Below are 18,432 nucleotides of genomic sequence, written 5' to 3'. Positions count from 1 at the left end.
ACAGCTTTTCATCCACCAAAGGGATATACTGCATACTGGGCACCACTGCATTAATGCCACATGTTTATGGGACAGTGATTTCTGTGTCCATCTAATAATTGAAATAAAAAAACATCTCTTTAATCATCATTCCTCAGCAGAAGATCTGAGGCTTCCTCTTCTTAACTATGTTCATACCACTTTGGCAGTGTTAAAGATATTTGGGATCTGTGCAATGGGGGAGTGCAAATAAAGGAGTTACTCATATTGGAGGAGACCTGGCTACATTAAAAACATGCAGTCCAATAAAGACACAGAACCATGAATTTGGAAATAGAACATCATACAGCACCACAGAATTGCCTACGAATCTCCCAGACTCAGACTGAAACAGTCCTGCACATTCAGTTTTGAGGATCTCTGCTTGGACACGAAGTCCCTCTCTGCAGAGTAAAGCAAATATTCAGTAACAGTGCCTTGGTAATTGCAAAACACTGTTTCAAATCCTATTATTTAGCCTTTTTCTCAGCCATAACCAACTGTTCTCAAGTTCACAGGACTAAGCACAACCTCATTGACACCAGCACAATGAGACCCATTCACAGCCACTAATGGTGGTCGGTTCAACAAACAGGACTTGGCTGAATGGATACCATTATGCCACTTTATATCTTATTTACTTGCACGTGTAAGCACAACAATAACAGTTTTCTGGTAAAGCACAAGCCAACTAGTGCTTTTTTCCAGACAAAATAAACCAAACAAAGCAAACTTCTGCTCACATTTGTGACCAACACTAAATGTCACCCTGAAAAAGAAAATACACGGAGAATAAACATACACAGGGATTTATGTTTTGGTTTTTTTTGTTTGGTTGGTTTTTTTCTGAGCCAAATAACCTGGAAAATTCCCTAAACTGCAAATTTAGACTCTCCTCTTATCACCCTACCTGCCTCCTAATTTTCACCTGCATAGAGTCAGAAATGTTTTCCTGGTTTTTTTCCTTTGGAACTGAGAACCTGTGTCGTAGAAATCCCTGGGATAACAATTTTTCAGAGATTGAATTGTCTCCCATATTTTAAAAAGTGTTCATTCTGAAGCCAGGATTAAGGTCTCAGGCAGGACAAGATTCAAAGGATTCAGTGGTTTCATATCACTCTAGGGTGGTTTTGTGCTGCTGATCAGATTTTAGTTGCCATTAAGACTGCAGATTTTTACAGCTGAAACACAATTGGAAAAGCAGGAAAGTCAATGGGGAAATGGAACTTCTTACATGTGATTGCTAGGTTTAATAGAAAATGGTCGAAAATCGTTGAAAAATGGTTGAAAAGAAAATTGAAAGTTTAAAAGAAAATTTACTTGGTTACACCCACATGGAATTATGGATAGTGTAGTTACAGTGAAAGCATATATATTATTAACAACATATCTTTACAAATCTTAAAAATCTTCAGTAAGGTTTGGTTTTTTCTTTTTTCTTAAATTACCATATAAATTCTCAAAGTGAAAAACACATTCATGGATACAAGTGAGATACTCTTTCACCCTTGTCTAAAAGCCATTTCCTTTCATCTTTCTGAACACCCCTTTAACCAGCACGGATCACATCTGCACTCAGCAGTGACACGGAAACAGAGGCTAAAAGCTCTGGAATAAGAAACAGCCTGGGTTAGTGAATGGCATGGGAACTTGCATGGCTGGAGAGTGCTCAAAAAACTCGAGCTCCTCCGTGAAAATTGTGAGCTGTGCTATGAACAGCCCAGGTCACTGCTGAGTGCAGATGTGGCTCAGCCCTGGCTCAGCTCCAGGTGCAAACCTCGTACAGCAGGGCCAGCAACACCCCAAAGGCCCTGGAACACTGAGAGGTCAGCTGGGAAGCAAAGCCATTAAGGACTCCTACTGCCCTAGGAGCTCACTGAAGGATTTTAGGAACAGGATTGTGCATTTTTTCCTCACACCTGTGTTTTAGTGGAACACGACTGCTAATGGAAAGGCAATTGAAGGCTAAAATAATCAAGGGATCACCCTCATATTCCTGAGAGAATATCAGTTTCTGATTCCTCTCCTTGGAGCAAATAGAGGCAGAGGGAGGGGGTTGCTGGTCCAGGGTTTCTTTCCTGTTCATCACAGCCCTCTGGATAAGTACAGTTATGGCAGAAGAATAGATCAGCACATAAAAACTGCAGCCTGAAAAAGGACCAAGCTGACATTGCTGATGAGCTGCGCTGGATGCTCCTCAGCTGAAAGCTGCAATTACAGCCCTGGAGTCTAAATTCCAGTATGTAACAGCACAATCTTTGTTGATTACTACTAATTAAGTTTCTTTATTTTTTCCCCCCACTTGAAAAGCACATTCAGTATATTTACCTTTTCTGAGTTTCTGGATGGTTGTGAAGCCTGGCAGGCCTGTGTCCCACTGCAGCTTCTGAAGCCATACAAATACTCATATGTTCTGATTCTTAAACCTTGTTATTCTTCTGTTGCCACATTCCTTCTATCCAGCACATGGATTGCTCATCCTCATCTACTTGTGCAGAGCCTCTGAAAACCATTGAAATACTAGGGGGACAAAAAACCCAAAAATTATTAAAAATGTTCAAAACTTGCTTTTTAATAAAACATTATTTATGCAGGGGGCAACTACAGTATGCAAGACGCTATTAGCTGTGTAAAAAAAAATAATATTTTATGTGTGTCCTCACCCCATTCTAATTTCCAAATTACAAAGCTGAAGACTTCTGCTGCTGGTAATTAATTCTTTGCCTGTTATTAACTCAAACACTGATGCCCCATTCATTAGGTTACACAGGTGCAACTTCAGTAGCAGTTTGTCTGCATAAATAAATAAATTATATGTTTTGACATTACTGTGTATTCGGCCTTGATATCCACAGCTGAATAAAAGGCAGGAAAGGGCCCTGATCTCTCCCTGTCTGGAGAATACAAACAGATTGAGAAGTGCATCACCTGCACATGTTACTGCAGCAGCCTTCCCTTTGTTGTCAAACTCGACTCAGATTCATTTCAAAATATCCAAGTCCAAACCTAATTTCTGGCAGGACCTACAGGATCAAATATGTCTCCTTGGCATTCATTTGCTGCCAGAAAGCCTCAAAAGGACAATGAATGACAGCCAAACTGATTATCAGTTTCAGTGAGTGAAGGTCAGCAAGTGTAACATCTGCCTGGCTGGTACATATTCATGCGCAGTGCTCTGCTCATCCAGAGGTCACAAAAACTCACAGAATGAACAAGATCCCACTGGAGCCCTCTGCTTCCACAGGCATACAGGCACATCATTTTTTTCTCATTTAGTGGGGTTTTTTTAAAACAGAAATGACTGACTGAAGGAGCTACGTAGGTCAAAATTACACTGGTTTTCGTTATTCTTTTTTAGGTTTTTTTCTTCCTGTTATTTGAAAATGCAAAGATAAAAAGAGGAGGATGGCAAGCATGGTATAGGAATATTTCTTCTATCTATTATAATGCATTCTGATTCACTGAGACAAAAATAATTACTATAATTTTTCAAGTACCTTTCCTAGGGGGTAAAAAAGAGAGGCTACCTTAATTTTTTGGATTATCATGAGACATAAATTAATGCATCTCTGTCAGATTAATGATGAATATACCTGTTCCTTGCTTATAAAAAACTAAGCTTAAAAACGACAGTTGCAAGTAATAAAATTTAATAGTTAACTTCTACAAAAAAAAAATCTCAAATGCAGTTGGAAGTGCACTGGTTCCTCTGCCATGATCTAAGAGAATGCCCTAGTCCCACCATGAGGGACTTAAAAAAATATCATATTCCAAAAGCATATTGGAACTGTACTACTTGTAAAATTTAGGTATGGATTCATTCAACTTGAAAAGATCATTTTGAATTCCGAGAAACCAAACACAAATAAGCTTCAAAATACATTTTACAAAAGTCAGACTTTTGGCTCTGGAAAATTGGAAACGTGATATGGTAGGCATGGAATAATTTATAACAAAAAGAAACACTAACAAAACTCAGTATTTCTTCTGCTGACACCCATTGTGGTTATGTTTTGATTATTTTGGTTTCAAAAATAGTTTTCTTAGTTTGGGACAATATTCCTGAAGTTATAGTCTTAATATATTGTTATCCAGTATTATTATTACTATATATTAATATATTAACATTGCTATAAAATAATATCCTGAAAGGATATTCCTTAATAACAACCTTTTTATTAAAGATACAGATTCAGTACATTCAACATAGCTCAAGAAAATTTGTTTTCATGCTCCAAAAGCCCAGATTCCCAGACATAAATCAGGCAGTGGAGCCCCAGTGTCTGAGTAAGAACTGCTCTGTCCAAAGTACATTTTCCACCACAGCCCTGGGAAGTGGCTGTGCAGTTCCACAACCTCCTCAGCACCAACAAGCAGCCCCTCAACACCATGAGAGACAATCCCTGTCATAACCAGGGAAAATCCCAGAGTTCTTATTAAAGCTGTTTTTTCTAATATCCTCTTTCTTATCACCACATGTTCTCATTACATGTCATGCTTTCCCAGTATACATCAAAATTAGGAAAAATTTCATCAACACAGGACGTGAAATGCTTTAGGCTCCTGGTAAAGACTCTGAAAGAGGTAAGACAGCATCATATGTTAATTAAACCTGAGTTTTTAAACAGCTAGAAATTTCTCAAACTCAATTTTGACACAGTGAAACAATAGGAGGAGAATGCCCAGGTGCAATTAGAGTATTACAAAAACAGACAGGGAAAGACATCAGCAAAAGAAGACATGAGTATTTGTGTGAAGTCATTCCAGGAGATGGGCTGCAGAAATCAGTTTCATAGGCATGGGAGTCACTTAACTCAAGCTGTGCCTGAGGCAACAAAGTTAAAAACCTTTTCTCAGTCCAATTTTCTATTCTTGCAAGAAGCTGATATATTTTATTTTTGTCTTATATTAGGTAAACACAACAGAACTAAGAGACATTGAGGTGAGACATGGAGATAATGTCACAGCTCCATTTGCTGTAGACAAAGCACAAAAACATAAGAAGTATTCTTTCCATGAAGTCAGTGTGCAAAAGAAAACATGTTTTTTTAATTTGCTTAATGCAATTTCACATATACACCATACAGCTTCTGAGTGCTCTGACTGAGAAAGAAATGAGGAAGTTTATTCTTCAAACAGCTGTAGCTTTCCACCCACAAGGTCCTAAATGCAATATGCAAAATTTCATGAAAATTTTAATTCCAAGAGAAGATATTTTGGTTTCCATTTACAGTAAATTACATGAATGGCCTCTTTCTTGAATCCTTATCCTTCAAAAAAATTAATGAGCAGCTTTAATTAATTAGTAAATACCAAATATTTGTTGTTAATGGTCATTTCCTTGTCATTGTCCTGGATTATATCAACAGTTTATTAGAGCAGGAAATAATGAAAGTCGTGATTCATAGCTGTGTTTATTATAGTAAATTCTAATTAGTCTATAGATAGTGTGTTCCACTGTTGTAGCTGCTTACATAAACATATCATGGGAGAAAGATGTATAACATAAATAAATTGAGGAATGCAATTGCAGGAGTCATCACAGCTCCACAATATTTCAGGAGTGCTCTATTTAGCAAGGATTACCCAGCTGGAAGAAGAACAAAAGAAGAAACTGTGACTATATCAGGGGAAGGGAGAGGTGGAAGGAGAGGAAAATGTTCTCAAGTAGAGTGAGGAGCAGTTGGGTGAAGGAGAGGAAGGAGAAAGAGCTGAAAGGAGCAGGAGAATTTCACCCAACAGAGGCACCTACACCTGGTGATTGATGATGTCTGTATCCCTACAGCTCATTAACTACTCCTCCATCTGAGGAATTCTTCTTGTTCCTAGGCCAAATATTGTGGGGCTTGGGTGCTGGAAGGGAGTTTTCATAAAAATCCCACATGAGATTTAAGCATGGCACATATTGTTCTTCATTTCTCAGACAGAAAAAAGTGGCTTGATTCCCCTCTACCCACATCATTGTGAGCAAAAGAACATTCTAGGTTGAGAGCTGACCTGTAGGAGCCCAGAAAAGGCTTCAGCTTAATCAGAGGCACAGAGAGCATAGCTAGCATGGCTAGGCAGAGAGGTGGCTGAACATTTTTTACTGAAAATTTATTACACAGAAAATGGTTTCTCTGCCAATTTTACAGTGAAAAATATGGATTTCTACAAGCCTCTGAAAAGATAATAATTTTATATCAGTGATAATCCATTGGAAAAAAGGCCTTTTATCTCTTTTCATCTAAATCTCCATTTTTCAATATTGCTGAAAAAGTTTAACTTCTGAGTAACATGAGTAAAGGCATGGAAGATGTGTTATTGAGCAATGGTCCATTGAAAAATGAAAAAGTAGATGAGTTCACCACTCTGTTAAATAAGAAAGCCCTCTCCTTCTGCCTGAGAGAAATTGAGGAGTCACAGTCATTTGCCAGCTTTCAAAAAACAGTTCTCTACCATTATTTGAAATCAGATTATTAAGCATTTCTTTCCAGAACCATAACTTCAGGGACCAGACTCTATACACACCAGCTTTAACCCTTTGGGAAAGAGCTGTTTTACTTCAGCACAAACTAAAAATATTTATCTGGTCACACATTTCTAGAGCTGGAAACTGTATTTCAAAATACTTTTTAAAAAAATTATATATAAACTTATTTTTATGCTCCAGGCATTGCCTTCTATCACTGAAATGCTTTGGGAACGTAGCTGTAGGCTGCCAGGGAGAAAATTTTTTTGTCTGTCCCAAGACTTTTGGGTCAGATGCTCCTGACCATGCTTGCCAAGCAGAACTCCAAATCTTGTTTGAGTGCAGTTTTTCTGCTTAAACTCAAGACTTTTTCTCACATGCTTAACTTTAAGTATTTCCCAGGAGTTGGGGAGATGACTGGCAGCAGGTTCTTACCTGCTAACTCATGACCAGCATAGGAAGGAGGCCATAGATCAGATAAAGTTATGCTGTGTTTGTTTAGGAAATAGGTTTTTATTTCAGTGAGTAACATCTGCAGTCATATGAGCTCTTGCTCTTAAGCTAATGTGCGGCAAAAAACACACTTGAACTTTCAGCTGAAAAATACATAAGGAAAAATGACTCTAAGCTAAGCATTCTGTTAAATCAAAAAGTATTTAGTTGAGTCATTTATATGCAGTACATTAGGTCAAACAATTTATTTTTTTATGGTTAATTACAACTTTTGAAGGAAATTGTAAGGCCTTCATATTGTGTGTCTGCTAATAATTACCAGTAATGTGATTAAATTCATGTTTAATGCTTATCTAAATTAGCTCATTAGCTTTATGGATGTTTGAAAACCTCCAAAGACTGAAAAATATTCAGTTTTCATTATGGTGCTGATACTGATCTCACAGACTGTGGCTACCATATTCATTACTCTCTGTATACATAGTTCTGTATGGAATATCACTTGTTTCAAACCAATTATTATGCAAATCCCAAGACCTTGCTTGACACTCCCTGGTGACAATGAAACCTTGTTTGGCTTAAATAATCATTTGGGAGCCATTTATACTATGAATGAATATTACAGATTTTGTATAGCAAGGAACTATATTTTCTTTCATCAGAGAGTAACAGGAAATAGCAAATATCAATCAGAAGAATAATTTTAGTTTGCCTGCAAATAAATTCTGGTGCTTCAATGCCTTTTTGTGGAGTATGTGTTGATAGATGAAAATAACAGATTGCTATAAGTTAGTCTTGCTTATGCTTCCTATTTCTCTTATACTGAAAAAGTTAACATGAACTGATTTCAATTACATTAACTTACCTTAAGTTCGTTGCATTCCACCCCCCTAAAAAGAGTATAAGAAACAATAAGAGAAATATTTTTGGAATCAATAGTTATAAAAAAACAATTCCTAAAACAATTTACATCTTGTAAAATCATAGAAAGTACACAGTTACAAAGCAATATTATAAAACTGTTTTTATGAGGATGTGCAATTAAATAGATATATAACTAAAATTATTAAGGATATGAAAAATATATTGGTTTTATTTAGTTTCTTTCTATTTTCATTGGTTTTATTTTGTTTTGTAAGGTAACAATTTGGGTTTTATTCTGACTTTTTGAAGGTGATCTGAATTTTTTCGTAATTGACATGTGGCCAAACTTTAATCTGCACGTGAAACTTAATCTTTAGACTACAAACTCCTTAGAGTTTCTTTAGAGCAGTTTTTTAAAGCATAGATTTAGCATCATGCATTATTTTCTAACAAAATCTTTTTTAAAAAATAAATTTAGTATCATGCATGTTGCAACTCAATTTTTTTAGATTATACTGAGTACTGTCTTGCCAAAAAAAAAAGGCAATTTCACAGCATTTATTAAAGCTACAAATTAAGATATAATTAAGTAGATTCCTTCTGGCAAAGCACTGTGATAAATTGATAGAGGAAAGCTTTTTCCTCCAACTTCTCCATAGTCAGGAGAACATTAGCTGTATTAATAGTGCTACATTAAAATATCTAGCTGTGTAAAACTGTCATCATTCAGAACTGCTGACACATGAGTTTGTTATTAGAAAAACTCTAAACTTTTATTTGCTCAATCCCTCCTCCAACCAATTCTACTCATTCAATGAAAAAAAGGAGAAATTAGTTCTGAAACCCTCACTGAAGTAGAAAGAACTGCTAAATCTTTTCCCCTTTATTATAATTGTTTTCCATATTTCAATACTTTTTCTTCAGAATAGATGTCTTAGGCGGCATCTATTTAATACCCTGAATCATTTCAGAGCCAAAATACCAACCCAAAAAATCCTGTAGTGTGGTAGGAGAAACTCTGTCTAATAACCATCATAATTCCAGCCACTACAATTAAAGTGTGACCCACATAACCATGGGAAAACAAAACAAAAAAAATTTATCAAAATTACTGGTTGATGAAGGCAATTTGTCTTCAACATCTGCGAATTTCAAACCCAGAACCATATTCCCCCTATGGAAGTTCTCTTTCCCAAGTGAACATTAAACCCAAGGCTACCTGTTGTTGCTGTGTAGGTCAGTAGCACTTGTACCTCAGGATAGCTCACATTTGGCAACCAGGAGCAGCCTCTTAATCTTCTTTAAAACACTTCCATTTAGAAGCAGTGGTTATTTCAAGAATTACTGAAATTCACTTCACTATCTTCTTGTCCCTCCCTGCAACATGGAATTTTATAAAATCTAAAAACTCTGATCTTGTGATGCTTCCCTGGCAAGGATAATTTCTATCTCTAGTAAAATATTCTCAAGCAGTAGAGCATTCATGGGACCCAAACTTCTCCCCAAGGATGAGAGTCCATCTATTTTATTTCCAGGTTCAATTTTTACTGCAAGTGGCTTGGTTTTTGCTATTTGTACAATGTTATCATTTATAAATTAGAGATGGTGTATATATGTTATCCTTCAAATGAATTATTCCAAGCCATTCCATTTGTATGGTTATGCAGCCAGGAAAACACATAAATAAAAATAATGTATTCTGCATGGAATGTAAAGTATATTGCTCTCACTCAAGCCTACATTTGTATTTGGATGGAATCACAGAATATTTAAAGGTCACCTCATCCAACACCCTACAAGGAGCAAGGTCATTTCTTCAGAGCCATGTCCAGCCTGACCTTGAATTTTTCCAGGAGCAGGGCATCTACAACCTCCTTGAGCAAAGTGTGCCATTTGCCTCACCCCCATTGCAAAAATTTCATCCTTATACCTAGTCTAAACCAACCCTCTATTAGTCTGAAAACATTACAATTTGTCCTATTGCAACAGGCCCTGCTCAAACACCCATTCCCATCTTTCTTATAAATCCCCTTTTAACATTTAAAGGCCACAATGTTTTGGAGGTTGAAGAATAATTTCAGCTACAACAAGGCACCTAATTTTTCATTTATCTACTAGGTTTGGCTTCCTCTTGGCTGAAGCACATATATCATGGTGTGGGGCAAAATTCCTTGGTCTATGTGAGGGGAGGAATAATATATTTCATAAATTGGGAAATCTATTTGGATGAGCATAGCATACAAAGATACTCAATACAAGTTGTGAAATATCAGGAAAGTACGTGGAGTTCAATATTATAATACAGAAAACTAAAGTATCTCAACTTATTTTACCAAGCTGACATCAAAAAAAATCATGTATCTGTTTATTTGAAATGCTCTACCCCAATGGACAATGCTAATGAAATATTAGGTTCTAATAAATCTTTGGATTTTTATGAGAAATATGAATCTTAACTTCTTGTCCTTTCTGAAAACAATATACCTTCTGAAAAATTAGTTTCTAGCTAGATTACAATTTCACTATTCAAAAAGCTCAAGGACTTTTGCCTTTAAAGATAAATATTTCTTCCTGATAGATCTTAATAGCATTTTCTGAAAATTACTCATAGTATACACTGGTAATATAAGTTTGGATTGTCTGACTTATTTCCTTATTTATAAAATGCTATACTTCTAATGCCGAAACAGGATTGTAAGGAGATATGTTCTCAAGGCTGACTCCTCTAGTTAGTTTTCAATTCCATCAGCATTCATGACAGGTCCATTTGTACTGAACTGCCAGAGAACACATCAAAGAGCATTTCCTGCTGTTACCAGCAAGAATATTTATCTTTTCACTCTGCTGAACCCCCACTTACCTTTTGAATGGAATATCCTGCTCTCACCTCTAAAGCTCAGTCACCTCCTATACACCTTCACTGAAAAATGACACCACAGGATCACATTTCAGTAATGAACATGCAGGAAATCATAGAAATAATTGTTTTCTAACCCTGGACAGTAGGTACCTATATTTTAATAGCAGGGAAAAGTCTAAGTTCTGGTTAATTATGTCTGAAAGTAACCTTTTTAATTTACAATTTTTTTTTTTTCAAATCTTTCAGAACACCAATATATTAAAGATCAAGAAACTTCCCCCCCCCCCTCCAGGAGATAATTACATGCTCTATGCTAGTCAGCAGATTTGGGGAGGTAACATGAGCTTTTTATCCAAATCACAGGCAAGTAAATGCTAAGAAAAGGGATGAATCCTATATGGGAGAATATATAGAACATATAAATACATAAAACCCACTTAATTTTGGATTGCTATACCAGTGTAATTCATGTATTAATACATACATTTTTCTAAACATCATATGAAAACTAGGAAAAACATTTATACCTTTAAATTAAAAGGGTTTCAGTACAAATGAAAAAATCTTTAAGAGGAAATGTTTGATGTGTTAATTGATGTCACTTCTGGAAATATGACTGTAGGAGAAAACAAGAGAACTCAGAAATGTCACACTCTCTCTGAATAGCTAGTGGCTATTTGGCTCTGAGCTGGTGTGCATTAACAGGTCACAAAGATGTGCAACTATTCACTGGAAATTCAAAAAGCCTGCATAACACTATCACTCTCTAAGAAATACAATCTGTTGTAATAAAATATCATTCATCATTTGATGGTTTAGGAGTGTTGATTAAGAAGCCCTCTGTCTAAAAAAATTAAACATATTGTGATAGTTAATAATGTACAGAAATTGTAAAAGTACATGTATATGTGAGTGAATCATTTAGCCCTTCTTTAGCACTAACAGGAATCAGTGCTTTCATTTATTCATCATCAAATCAGGGCAGGTACCAGCAATTCCGATACCTCAGTACAATTCATTCCTGTATTTACATGAACAACATCAGCACAGCAAGCATATCAATAATAGATGTGCCAAGCAAAACAGAACCCAGTCTGGTACGGCAACTTCAGAAGTAGCAATTTCATCTGCTCGGACTCTGAGGATCTCACTCTTTTGTCAGTGTGTGCACAGGTTTTCTTTTTGATTTTCAGAATAAGTCGTGGGATCTTCAGCTGGGAAAGAGCACCTGCTAGATTGTGCTGTACACTCAAGATTGCTCACAATATATGCAAGGATAAAAGACTGCAGGCAGGCTCTGTCTAGCTCTAGATCTGAAGTACAGACACAAGTACTCTCTTCTCCATCTGTAGAGCAGAAAGCACCACAATCCCACAGTGCACTTTGTGTGTCATCCTGCCACAGAGAGACAACCTGCTGGGATGAATTGGAAATGCACAGGAAAGCTGCCTCAGCCTCCCAGCCCTGCTGAGCCTGTCCTCCTAATGCCAGCAAAAGGGACCTGCTGCTGGCAATCCTCCACGTTTAGCAAAAAGAATAAACAAGAAGGAAAAAAAGATACCCTTTTGGATGCTGACACATCATATGTGCTGACATATGAAACAGAATAGCAGAAACAAGCCATACATTTACACCAGTTGATTCAAACTTGTCAAGCTGCTACTTTCTTCACAAGTAATTGTGGTGGTGTTTGCAGGTCCCCACGATGAGGGAAGAGATGAGAATCTTGACTCCATGTTTCAGAAGGCTGATTATTTTATGATATATATTATATTAAAAGAAAATTATATACTAAAGCTACACTAAAGAAAAGAGAAAGGAGCTATCAGAAGGCTAGAAAAGAATGCATAGTAAAATCTTGTGACTGCCCAGAGTTCCTGACACAGCTGGACTTGTGATTGGTCATCAATTAAAAACAACCACCTGAGACCAATCAAAGATGCACTCACCACATTCCACAGCAGCAGATAATTATTGTTTACATTTAGTTTCTGAGGCCTCTCAGCTTCTCAGGAGAAAAACCCCAGTGAAAGGATTTTTCAGAAAATGTCTGTGACAAGTAATATCACTGTACCTAGCAGAAATACAATATATGGGATAAAAAGAAAACAAGAGTATGCTTACTGGGGATTTTCTTAAATTATCTGCATCTTCAAGACATTTGAGAAATTAATATCCTAATGTAAGGGAGAATAACAGCCTCATTTGGAAAAGCTGAATTTTGCAAAATGTCCCACAGCCCTTTGGGTGATAAAGAGAAAAAAAGTCATTGTTGTAAACAAAAAGGGGATTTGGGCGGGAGCTATCAGAAGAAAAATAGGATTGGTAGCTGGTGTGAAAAATGGAAGTTTTTCCTAACTCAGGAAAGACCCATGGAGCTGGTAAATACAGAAAATTTCATAAATACAGAGTGGGGGAGAGTAGTAATTGAGAAAGCATAAGATTAGGTTCTTGTCTGAAGTTTGAAACAATAGTTGCACAAGGCCATAGGGCAGGAAAGAGAAGGAAGTGATAAGAAAAATCTTGAACAAGGACTGAGATGAAGAACCTGAAAGAGATGCATACAAACTGAAAAGCACAAAAAAGGCACCTTCTGATGTGCTCCTTGTGAAGCTGGAGCTGCAGAAGCAGAGATACATAAAAGGGAAGAGGAGTATAAAAGTTATGAACACACCAATTTTCTATGCAATATGTTTTGGCTTTATTACAGGATTTGAGATGTGCAGCCACCAGAACATCCACTTAAAATGCTTCAAAGTGATGCTTACTGTAGCATTTGCCTAAAGCTATCAGCAAATATTTATGAAATGCACCAGCTGAGTAAGCCCAGTAACATTTTGTACACAAAAAGGGTAAGCTGCTCCTCTTATTAGTTCCCCTGTTAGGTCTGGTGGCAAACATCCATAAAATGGCTTTAGCATGTTCCAGCCATGCAGGTGACCTATGAAATGTCATTTCTTGGTTTTCATTTGCTTTTTTTAATAGACTCATGAAACTTAACCCTCTCCATAAAATGCAGTTGTTTTTTGGATTTTTTTTTCCTTAAAAAAAAAGGGAAAAGAAAAATGTTGTGGTTTGACCTCAGCCAGCAGCCCAGCTGTTAGCTCACTGCCTCCATGTTGGGATGGGGGAAAGACTTGGAAGAACAAAAGTGAGAACACCCACAGGCTGAGATAGAGACAGCTTAACCAGTCAAAACCAAGCCAGGCATGCAAGCACAGTAAAACAAGGAGTTCATTCACCACTTGCCATGGGCAGGCAGGTGTTCAGCCATCCATAGGAAAGCAGGGCTCCATCACATAAAACTGACTTGGGAGTACAAACATGGTGGAGTTTCCAGGTTCCCCTGTAGCAGAAAGGAAATGATGCATCTGACTCCATGTTCTTAGAAGGCTAATTTAGTATTTTATGATATGAAATTATATTTCAGAATGCTATACTAAAACTATTCTAAAGAATAGAAAAAGGACACAGACAGAAGGCTAGAAGATAATGCTGAAAAATTCCTGACTCCTTCCAGAGTCCTGACAAAGCCTGATCAGGATTGGCCATTGAGTAAAAATAATTCACATGTTGGATAAACAATCTCCAACCACATTCCAAAGCAACAAAACACAGGAGAAGCAAATGAGACAATATTGTTTTCCTTTTTTTTTTTTCCGAGGCTTCCCAGGAGAAGAATCCTAGGCAAGGGGATTTTTCCAGAAAATTTGACAGTGACAAAAGATCACTCCCAACATCCTTCCCTTCCTCCTTCTGTCCCCTGCTTTACATACTGAGCATGGTATCATAGGGTGTGGAATATCCCTTTGGAAAACACCACATCCTTTCTACTCACAAATCCTTGCTCACAAGAACAGTTCTAAGCATGCAATCCACTTTAAGTGTCACATTCCTGTGGGACAGGCCTCATGCAGGAATTTATTCATGTTCATATTTTCAGGATCAGGCACCAAAAACGCAGGTGCTTCTGAATAAATTCTCTCTGTAATACCAGAAGAGTTAAAGGTGGCAAACAGAGCTGCTGCAGGAGCAGTCCAGCAAAGTCTCCCTGTAGTTTGGGGAGGGTGACAGTGTAGATAACAAGAGCACTGTCCCCATCAGTCACTCACTGCCAAGCTGCCTTCATACATGTAACTGGCTAGAGACCAGTTCCCTTACCTTCTGTGCAGGCAGAAGTGTAGAAATCAGAACCTGACTTTTGTGCTAAGTTGGTTTTTTTCACCACTATTTGTCCTTCAGGCAAGACTGTGTGTCTTTATCAAGGCATAAAAACTCAGCCCCTTGTTCTCTCTGGTTTATTTTTTTTAAGCGAAGAAAGTTCCACTTGAATCTATTTCCTTCATCTTTGCTCACTATTGTGGTTGCAACCAGACTGTTTAAACCCCAATAATTTGACCAGAACACCTTCTTCAGCAATTATTTAAAATATCAATTGTCTATTTTTTCATTGTTATAGTATAGCTTGGGGATTTTTTTACTCAATATGTTATTCCAACCAGTTAGGATCAGTTATAAGCAGAGCACTTGGTGTTGTGCAGAATCCTTAAAAAACATACAAATCCTATCAGAATCTCTCAGATTTAGTTACAGAGATCTATAATCTGAAGAATGACAAAGTTTAATTTAAGCAAAGCAAAAATCAATAACAAAGAAGGCACAACTGCAATAACTCATCATAAAGGGTGATCTTCCTCATGGGTATCAACAGATACAGTCAGATGTAATAAATTAGAAAAGTAACAGAGAAGGAAATTTTTTTTCAATAATGTTTAAGTATTATGCTTTGGTTGTTCATTTTTTTTTTTAATTTTAAAACCAGGATTTCAACATGATTTACATTAGATATACATGAAATTAGATCATAAGTAGCCCAAGCCTTTGTTTCTCATAATAACACTGTCAATATCAAACACTTCGATATTATTGACACATGGCATGTCAATATAAAAATAACTTTTTTCCTCTTCTCCTCCACTGACTCTTTCATGTCTTCCTGACATTTTACCTGCTTCTAATCCAGATTTAAATATTCTTCCATTCTCATGGTATGTCAAGGGCCTCCGAGAGGGAGAAACATATGCCCAGAATTCTCTCAGATTTCAACTATAACAAAACACAAAAAAAAAAAAAAAAAAAAAAAAAACCCACAAAAAGCCCCAGTAGTTCACAGGTAAAAAACAAACCTCAATTGTCTATTTTTGGTCAAGTTAAGCCTACTTTCAGCTTTTTAGCTTTTACTGCAAATGGCATACATCAAACAAAAAATTGCATTTAATGGTCACAGTTATTACTCACAACACTATAAGGGGAGCAGAACTGAAAAGCCACTGCCTAAAAATTACTTTTATTCCAGTCTTATAGTTTAAAAAGAAAAACAACTTAGAAGGTAAAGATGTTTACAGAGCAAATGTACATGAGAGGTACTGGACACAAGCCTACTCCTGCTCCTTTCTCCCTAACTCTGCAGAAAATAAATCATGCCAGAAATCTCATTTTGAGGCTATTGTTTTTTAAAGTATTTCCCATAGGTTTCCATCCAACCAGCTCCACGGAAAAAGGTTCTGAAATGTTTAAGCTCATCTTTTCACATGCTTAGTATTAATGTTTTTTCTGGTATAGGTTTCAAGGAATTGAGATTCAGGCAAATGGTAGTTGAGAATGATTTATATCCTAGGGCACATTAAAAAAACCCAAACTGTTCTCCTATGTTAATCAATCTGTCTGCACATGTTGTCTTTAGCATGAATTTTTTGGAAGCAAAAAGGAAGTGTTTCCTAACTAACAAAGTATTTTGCACAGAGGGACACTTTAATTCCTTTATCTCCCATAAAATACACTTTTAATACTCAGTAGCACAGTCCTTTAGATCAGCAAAAAATTGTTTGCATATGTAGTTCCCTTTATGTCATCAAAGTCCCGTGCTGCATAATTTAATAATATGACAAGAAATAGGAAATATTTCACCAGAAATATAATCAATAAGATTCACTATATTACTCTACCATGAACACTTGTAAATGAAAGTATTCAAACGTGCTCATTTGAAAAAGAAAGGTAAGTAGGTTTGAGGAAGAAATTGTCAAGTACAAGACAATATCACAGGTCTGTAGAAACACCTCTGCCCCTGAAAATAAAGGAGATAAAGAACAGAAAATAATTAAATCTCTTTTAACAATGACTCAGGGTATCTATTCCAGTTCCCTCTGGGTATTCCCTATTTCAAACCAGGATTTCTTTCTGTTCAAGAAGTGTTGAAGCATGACAACTTCTAACCTTTTCCTATTGTTTCATTTTGTATATAGAAGTCAGGTATAAGAAGTCAGAATGGATTCTTAAAGACTGATCAATCTATTTGAAAAGCTACACACTTCATCAAGCTGTTAGTAAAGAACATAACAGCTTTTGCTAATCAGTGAAATTTTACTTAACATTTTTTCCATCTCCTTCTATGAAAAAAAATTTAAATAGATTATTCATTAAATAGGTCTAAGCAAATAATCTATCATTCCATATTTACTTCTTTAACAATTATTAATAAGATTTCTGAGGCTATTTTTTTCCAGGCACCATAAAAAAAAAATTAACCAATTTCAGAAGAATATGCAAGCTTATTTCACATCTTAGTGTCTTGAGTGTGCATCTTGAAGAGAGTTCCTTGACCAGAATAAAAAGAAATCTAAATGTAAAAGATTTTTTTACACTACATCTGAAAAAAATGCAATCAGAAGCAGCCTTATTTCTTACTAGTGACTGACTTTGCTGCTGAAAAGACTTCTGATTTTTCTGCTTCATTAAAAGCAGAATATTCACTGGTGTAGAGAACTATTTCTGTGAATAATCTCATTTAACTCCTTACACAGGAATTAAATCTTCAAGACACGATAAACTTTGGTCCATGATCTTCATAGGTATTCAAATTAATGAATCAAAGACTTGACTTGATTCATCATTCACCTGAGAAGAAGAAAACCAATGCAGGCCAAGACTTTATTGTAAAGAAAAAAAATTTTTTGTAGTGATCACAGCTGGTAAATACCACTGCATTGGAAAGAAGAGACATCTGAAAATTTCAACAAGTATGAGCATAAATCAAACAGATCCAGAAAGACTACCACAACGCATTGTTGGTCAAGAAAGACTGCATAAAATTCTGGTGTTTAGCACACAAGTTTTTTCCAAACCATTTTAATAACAGTTGCAGGTATATTGAAAGGAGAGGTTTCCTTACAAGAGTGTTCTGTAAAAGTCAGTGTATACTGGTCAAAAAGGTTGGTCAGAGTACTTAAAAGCAAGAAACTCTCTAAGTGGCCCAAAATATTTGCTTCCCATGTGTTTACAAGAGTATCTTTTCTTTACTGTGAGCAAAATGTGTGTGCATAAGATGACACACCACCAGTCACTATTGTGTTATGACATAAGTACATTATCTTTAAAATAATATCCTCATAAATGTGAGTAATTTAAAAGCAGTTATCCAAACATTTCTTTTTTAAAAGGTCTCTCAATAGCAAAGGTTTCATTCTCTATTATAACTCTCAGTGTACTTTATTATCCCAAGACAGAGAGGCCATATAATTAAATTAACTGTGACTCTGCAACTAATTTTCAGATTTTAAAAAACCATATGGTACCTTTCATGGGACATTTAATCTGCTCATTCATTAAAAACTTTGACCCCACAAGTATTTTCCTCAGTTCAATTAAAAATCTATTAGAATATTAGTTCATGCATCAGTGTCATGTAATCATCACTACTCAATACAAGACAAATATGAGTGAGAAA

General features: G+C 36.2%; 1 long non-coding RNA gene across 1 annotated transcript in view; it reads right to left on the bottom strand.

Moving 5' to 3' along the window:
- LOC129135144 (uncharacterized) overlaps positions 1 to 12,698 on the bottom strand; it is a 46,106-nt gene extending 33,408 nt beyond the window's left edge. The window contains exons 1-4 of the long non-coding RNA XR_013181188.1: positions 12,596 to 12,698; positions 10,647 to 10,706; positions 7,788 to 7,812; positions 2,347 to 2,520 (exon numbers count right to left, since the gene is read on the bottom strand). This is a non-coding gene — a long non-coding RNA (uncharacterized LOC129135144). The remainder of the gene's footprint in view (positions 1 to 2,346; positions 2,521 to 7,787; positions 7,813 to 10,646; positions 10,707 to 12,595) is intronic.
- Positions 12,699 to 18,432: the final 5,734 nt, after the last annotated feature.

Source organism: Agelaius phoeniceus, chromosome 2 (assembly GCF_051311805.1).
Source record: "Agelaius phoeniceus isolate bAgePho1 chromosome 2, bAgePho1.hap1, whole genome shotgun sequence".
NCBI classification, from domain to species: Eukaryota; Metazoa; Chordata; class Aves; order Passeriformes; family Icteridae; genus Agelaius; species Agelaius phoeniceus.
This window is presented reverse-complemented; position numbering and strand designations above follow the sequence as displayed.